This window comes from Neomonachus schauinslandi, chromosome 5 (assembly GCF_002201575.2).
Source record: "Neomonachus schauinslandi chromosome 5, ASM220157v2, whole genome shotgun sequence".
Lineage (NCBI taxonomy): Eukaryota > Metazoa > Chordata > Mammalia > Carnivora > Phocidae > Neomonachus > Neomonachus schauinslandi.
The window spans coordinates 85,208,829-85,215,871 of NC_058407.1; the positions used below are offsets into that span (position 1 = coordinate 85,208,829).

The window sequence follows — 7,043 nt, forward strand, 5'->3', positions numbered from 1 at the left end:
AGAAAAAAATGGCTCAGTTAAATAAGAAAAGAAAATATGAGTTCTACTCTCTACAAGCCTAGAATATGAGTAATTGGTAGAACTACAGTAAAGAAAACAGTAAAGGTCTAAGGAAAATTAATACGAAATATAATTATGGAAAATATTTGTGTATACAAAAATGAGTCACCTAGTTTCGATTCCATTCTAAATTCTGGTATTTTGTCCTAGCTTCAGCAACACACATACTAAAACCGGAACAATACAGAGAAAATTAGCATTGCCATGTGCAAGGATGACATACAGGTTTGTGAAGCATTCCATTTAAAAAAAAAAAAATTCTTGGGGCACCTGGGTGGCTCAGTTGTTAAACGTCTGCCTTCGGCTCAGGTCATGATCCCAGGGTCCTGGGATCAAGCCCTGCATTGGGCTCCCTGCTCAGTGGGAAGCCTGCTTCTCTCTCTCCCACTCCCCCTGCTTGTGTTCCCTCTCTCGCCGTGTCTCTCTCTGTCAAATAAATAAAATCTTTTAAAAAATTAAAATTAAAATTAAAAAATTAAAAAAAATTCTTTTTAAATTAAAAAAATAAATTCTGGTATATCTATGCTCTCTTCAGCTTTTAAGTTATTTATAAAACACATTTATGGGGGCACCTGGGTGGCTCAGTTGGTTAAGCATCTGCCTTCAGCTCAGGTCATGGTCCCAAGACCCTGGGATCAAGCCCCATGTCAGGATCCCTGCTCAATGGGGAGTCTGCTTCTCCCTCTCCTTCTGCCCCTCCTCCCCCCACTCATGTTCTCTCTCTCTCTCTCACAAATAAATAAATAAAATCTTTAAAAAAGAACCACACACATTTATAGAGTACCAACTTATATTTAAACACAGTGTTTAGCTTCTAGGTACTTAAAGAGAAATAAGAAAGTCCCTACCCTAAAGAAGCTGACAGGTTAGGAGGTGAGGAGATGAACCATGAGAGACTATGGACTCTGAGAAACAAACTGAGGGTTCTAGAGGGGAGGGGGTTGGGGGGGGTGGGTTAGCCTGGTGATGGGTATTAAAGAGGGCATATATTGAATGGAGCACTGGGTATTATACACAAACACGGAATCATGGAACACTACATCAGAAATTAATGATGTAATGTATGGTGATGAACAGAACATAATAATTAAAAAAAGCACACTCTTTGGCTTAATTTAAACAAAGCTGCATTTTCTTGATTATATCATATAATAATAAAATAAAATATTAAAAGGACACTTCTCTATTTCCTCCTTGCATCTTGCAGTTTTATATGTAAGGAATGTTTTGTCTACTACAGGTAGAATCTGGATGCCTGATTGATGTGGCCAAGTAGTGGCTGCCTATTGTCATAAAAAGCTGTTGGGTTATAAACCAACTCTACACGGTTCAAAAACATTCTTTTATGATGAATACTGAGCATGCATTTCAAACATTTAAACCATTCATGCAGATCCACTTTTTAAACATCAAACAATAGCAATATTCTCTACACCATTAAAATAAGAGAAAACAAAACCATTCTCATTTTGCATTTCCTTTGTCAAAATACTTCACCAAACACAATTCTAACCATAACTTCAAAACCATTTATAATTTGCAAACCTACTACTACTGAATTATAGAAATCATTACCAAATTTCTTGCCAAGAGTTTAAAAGTCTTCAAGGCACTTTTCTGCATGAACCATGTAAAATGGTGGCTGCCGAACCCAAGCTGAGCTCATGCATCCCTTGTCAGAAAATTCCAATAACCCAAAGCCAAAATTTGAGATTAGTTTCAATCTGGTGGCTAAGGCCCTAACATAAAAATCCTGAGCGGCCAGAAGCCATATTTCCCACCATGAGAATATGAACCTTGACAGAATCCTAATGTGTCGTGAGAGACAGAGCCATAAGGTGGAAGGAAAGGCATTTCTATTTCTTGTTAACAAGAGAACTGCCCTGCTGCCTTGATGGTTTCCTTAAAACAATGTTGCCGAAACTTTCCTGGATTCTAAGAACTTAAAGCTTCTGGTTTGAGTTATGATTTTTAAAAATTGCAAAATTTTTGCAAATTCAAAAAGAAACACTATGAAAGACAAAAAATATTAATAACCATTCTTTCTCTAAGGTATAAATTATCATATAGCTATAATAATTAAAGCAGTAGGATTCTAAGGGTGGACTATAGAGACAGATTAACATAAGAATATTCAAAACCAGAATCATACCAACTATATATCAATGAGAAAGGATCAGTTCTTTAAAAAGTGCTTCTGCGTCAAGGGCTTCCCTAAAGGAAATAAGTATTTTCATATACCTCTTGACAGCTGGAACTAAAAATAAATTTCAGGTGTATTAAAAACTTGATCTATGAAAAATGAATATAAAAGTACTAGAAAGAAATTTATCTGGTTATTCATGTGAGCATGTGGCAAGCCTTTTTAAGCATAAGGTCACAGCTTGAAGTAAGAAAGGAAGATAGACTTGAACTTGAAAAATTCAAATTTTGAAAAGTTGACTTAAAAACTTTTACACAAAAAAATGGCAAAAAAAGAGAACATTCGTCGAGACAAAGACTAAATGTCCTTGATATATAAAATGCTTTTTTTAAAGAAGGACAAAAATGCACATAGAAAAATGGACTAAGAACACAAGAGGCAATTGTACGGAAGGAAGGAAGGAAGGAAGGAAAAAAGAAAGAAAGTCTATAATAAACATATAGCAAAATAGTCAACTTCATTTTAAAAGATATAATTTTCAACTGTGAGATTGACAGAGATGAAGAAATGACAGAGATGAATAAATGACCAAAGGTAGTATTGGTTAGAGTATAGAACATTCTTACATGGTTTTAACTTAGATATAAATTTACATGGCTTTCCTGGAGAACAATTTGGTAACTTAAAACTTAAAATATAGACTCTGATACTCTACTTCTATGAATTTAATATAAAGAAGTAATTGTGTAAGTCTATAGGTATAAAAGGACAAGGAGATTCACCAAAAACTTTTAATACAGAATCAGATAATATATGAGTGCTCAAATGCAGAGGACTTGTTAATTACTACAAAAACCTATAGTGGAATACAAGTAGTCATTAACAGTGATCATTTAGACATATATTTGTTAACACAGGAATATATAAAGTATATGTTAATTAAAAATGAAAATTTATAAAACACTATATTATTTCTTAGAAGTATATACATATGTATACATGTAAATATGATATTCCTTCCTGGTTGGTCACAACTGAAAAGAGTCTCCTTGTCTAAAGTCATACTTTTTGTGGGGGTAGTTTCCTCACTGAGTGAGGTAAGGTCAGCCATTTTAACCCAAATATGGAACACTCTGGTGGGCTATCCTCACTCAAGTGCTCCCTGCAGAGTTGGTAAGAATGTGTCTGCTCTCCCCTGCAGTTTAACTTCTTCTTTGTCAAATTTGACTTCTTCCCTCCTTGCTTTCACAGATGTTAATTCCTAATAAACAATTTGCCTTTTGAACTCCATTCAGTGTCTGCTTCCGGAAACGCAACTGTGATCATCGGTATTAGTAGTTGTCCAACAAGCAATCAATAAAATGGGACTTGGGAGCTGATCATTCATCACCTGGCTGCCAATGAAGAGCCCTGATGGCAGATGGAACACAGCTCCTGGCACAAAGTGGCCTTTCAGTTGTTAAAACTGTCACTGGCTGTGAATTGGAAGGATACCAGTGAAATGGGCAGTGAATCTGGTGAGAATATATATATGCTCATGGCAGTGATGAATGTCCTGGCCAGTTGTTCAGGGGCATAGAAGGGAAAAGACATGAAAACGAAGAGGAGGAGGAGTCCTGTTTGGCAGGGGTAATTGCTCCTAATCATTAGGAGAAGAAATGTTCCTCTACATAGCTATTATTACAGTGGGAGCAGGGAGGAATATGTGTGGAATCTAGGTGATCCTCATTGTGCCCTTTTGTACTTCTTTGCCCAATTTTGAATGTAAATAAACAAATACAGTGAACCCAACCTGAAAAGAACATAGTTAGCAAGAGGCTCACACTCCTGAGATTAGTAGGGCTTGGATCATGCCACCAAGTGAGCCAGCAAAGGTAAGTTGAGGACAAGTCATTATGGTTCCTGGAATACACAGAAAATCATGGGGGAGGTCTTGCCCCAATCTGAGTCACAATTTCACAATGCCTAGTTCTGAACTGGTTATTACAGAGGGAAAACTAGACATATAGCATTAAAAGGATTTACTAAATTGAGGAAATAGTAAACACTTCCTCATTTTATCATCATTAGAAATTGCTTTACAGTCGGGCGCCTGGGTGGCTCAGTCGTTAAGCGTCTGCCTTCGGCTCAGGTCATGATCCCAGGATCCTGGGATCGAGCCCCGCATCTCAGGCTCCCTGCTCGATGGGAAGCCTGCTTTTCCCTCTCCCACTCCCCCTGCTTGTGCTCTCTTTCTCTCTATCACTCTCTCTGTGTCAAATAAATAAATAAAATCTTAAAAAAAGAAGAAAAGAAAAAAAAATTGCTTTACAGTATAACTACAACAGTCTCCCAAATTCCTGAGAAATTATTTCTTCTTCTACAAGGAGAGAAGTTGATAGTGAATGTGCTGAGATATTTATCTTTCTCATTGGAGAGTCAAGATCTGCTGGAGTTTTGACTTCTATGGTAGGGTTTTCAATTTCAAGCTTTGGAACATTCAAAATACTGTCTAATGCTAGAGAAATCTGTGGAAGGTACTGTGCCAGGGTTGGTAGAACAATGACTCGGAGCCATGATTAAGGTGTGCTGTTAAAATGGAATATGGATGCTAAGCCCTCAGCCAAAGATGCCTCTGGGTTATCTCTCTAAACTCTCTGCTTCTCTGTAGTTGACAGAATCTTTTATATGGGAAGAGAGAATGTAAAAGAAAAGGCCCACTCTCTAGTTAGTGTCATTTGAATGTATAAGCTTTGTTCTCTTCGGTGGACTGTTGGTCTCTAAAGCAGTAGATGATCATCCATTTCCCTTCCAGATGGGGAGCCCAAGCAGCTGCCTCAGGTCAAGTATGACCCAGTACATCAGTTAATTGTCTGAACATGGCCATAGTACATTTGATCCAGCCACCATCCTTCTCACTATATCTTGTTATTTCTTCCCACTCCTATGCCACAGCATCTACATATGCAATTGAAAGTTGAGGTAAAATACAGAATTTCTTTATATTAATTTCATCTTTCTAATGCAGAGAAAGCATCCCCCATTTCTTGGATATTGTTTTAAGTCATAATCATATTTACTAGATCTCTCAGCCTTGTGTCATCTGCAAATCTTAACCTAGACACAGACATTTTCTTTTAAAGGAAGATTTACAAGAAGCCTGCCTAGAGGAAGTGAGATGCTCCAGATGACCTCTGAAAGTCCCTGCCAGGCTTATGTTTTGAGTTTTCCATAACATTTCATTATGTAAAACAGACCCATTAGCTGTGTTTACTCAGGCACATGGAAGAAGATTGAGACAATTACCTAAAATCCACTGTGACTTTTCAGTAAATGTTATTAAAGAAAAAGTGGGAAATGGGGCTTGAATTATCCAGGGTGTTTATTTCCATTGATCAAAGTCACAAAATAATTACCTCATTTCACTTTGTCTGATTACTTATAAGTTCATGATAGATTTTATCTTAGGACATAAAGAAAGGGAAATAGAGTGACACTACATAAAAACTCACATAGCAGAGAGCTGTCTGTTAAGGTTCCCTTATTTAAAGTGCAAGAACACCTCCATAAAGTCAGAATTGTTTAAAGTGTAAATTAGGTTAATGAGGATCAGTGTACTAATATGTATTTGGTGAATCCTGACCAAGAAATGGTGGTCAAAATATAACATTTCTACCAAAATCTTACTAACTTTACACCATAAAGTTATGAAATGGCTCTTCTTAGTCCTTGGTCAGAATCATGCTTATAATGTTGAGCTTTACTGAAGACCATAAACAAGGAGTAAATAATATATGAGATACTCTCTAGAGGGTACTTCAATGATCAGAAGAAAGAGACATTTAAAACTTTACTTAGAATGATTAAAAATTTGCATGTGAAGTTATAATTCACCTGGGAAAACAAGCTAATTCTCATGATGGTAATACAATAAAATAACTACTAAGAAAAATTGAACTGTTATGATTCAAGACAGTGATTTAACATGAAACCTAACTTTTCTTTTTCCATGGTTGATGGAGAAATATCAAGTCACAAACCATGCTCATCATAATTTTCTATATATGGTACTGGTGAGGCTATTTACTTTTGGGCAAAGATCAGGAAACATTCCATGGCAATGAGATCTCTTAATCTGTGAAACATTATCTCAGGGGAAATGGTAGAATCCCCTTCACTGGTCACTCACTGTTTACTTAGAAAGTATAGTGGACAAAATATGATAAGACGTATCATGGGAAGCAAATCCTTTTTAAAGGGAGAGGTAAGAACAAGAGATAAAAGAGGGAACAAGTTCTGCTCAGTGCCCACTCTGTGAAGAAAGCGTTTCTACACACTTATTTAATATCCATAGCTACTCTGGAAAAGCATGTTATGAACATCTTAGAGATCAGAAAACTGAAGCTAAGGGGAGCTTGCTGAAGTCAAGAGTACTCAGTGACAGATAGGTCTGTCTTACTCTGTGACTGGTAACTTGAAGTGTCAACTTGACTAGGGCATGGGGTGGCCAGATAATTTGGTTAAACATTATTCTGGGTGTGTCTGTGAGGTTAACATTTTATTTGGTAGACTGAGTAAATCAGATTGCCCTCCTGAATGTGGGTGGTCTTCATCCAGTCTGTTTGGGGCCTATACAGAACAAAAGATAGAGTAAAAAGTGATTCACTCTCTCAGGCTCTTTTTGAGCTGGGATATTGGTCTTCTGCACTTGAACTAGAACTTACACCATCAGCTGTCCTGGGTATCCAGCTTGTAGAAGGCAGATCACAGAACTTCTCAGCCCCCATAATTATGTGATCCAAATCCTCATAATAAATCCTATTTATATATAAGTAAATATAAATATTATGTAATATATATC

General features: G+C 36.7%; 1 non-coding gene across 1 annotated transcript; it reads left to right on the plus strand.

Annotated features, from left to right (window-relative positions):
- Positions 1-203: 203 nt before the first annotated feature.
- LOC123324983 lies at positions 204-309 on the plus strand. Its single transcript, XR_006540158.1, has one exon. It is a non-coding gene; the product is annotated as a U6 spliceosomal RNA (small nuclear RNA).
- Positions 310-7,043: the final 6,734 nt, after the last annotated feature.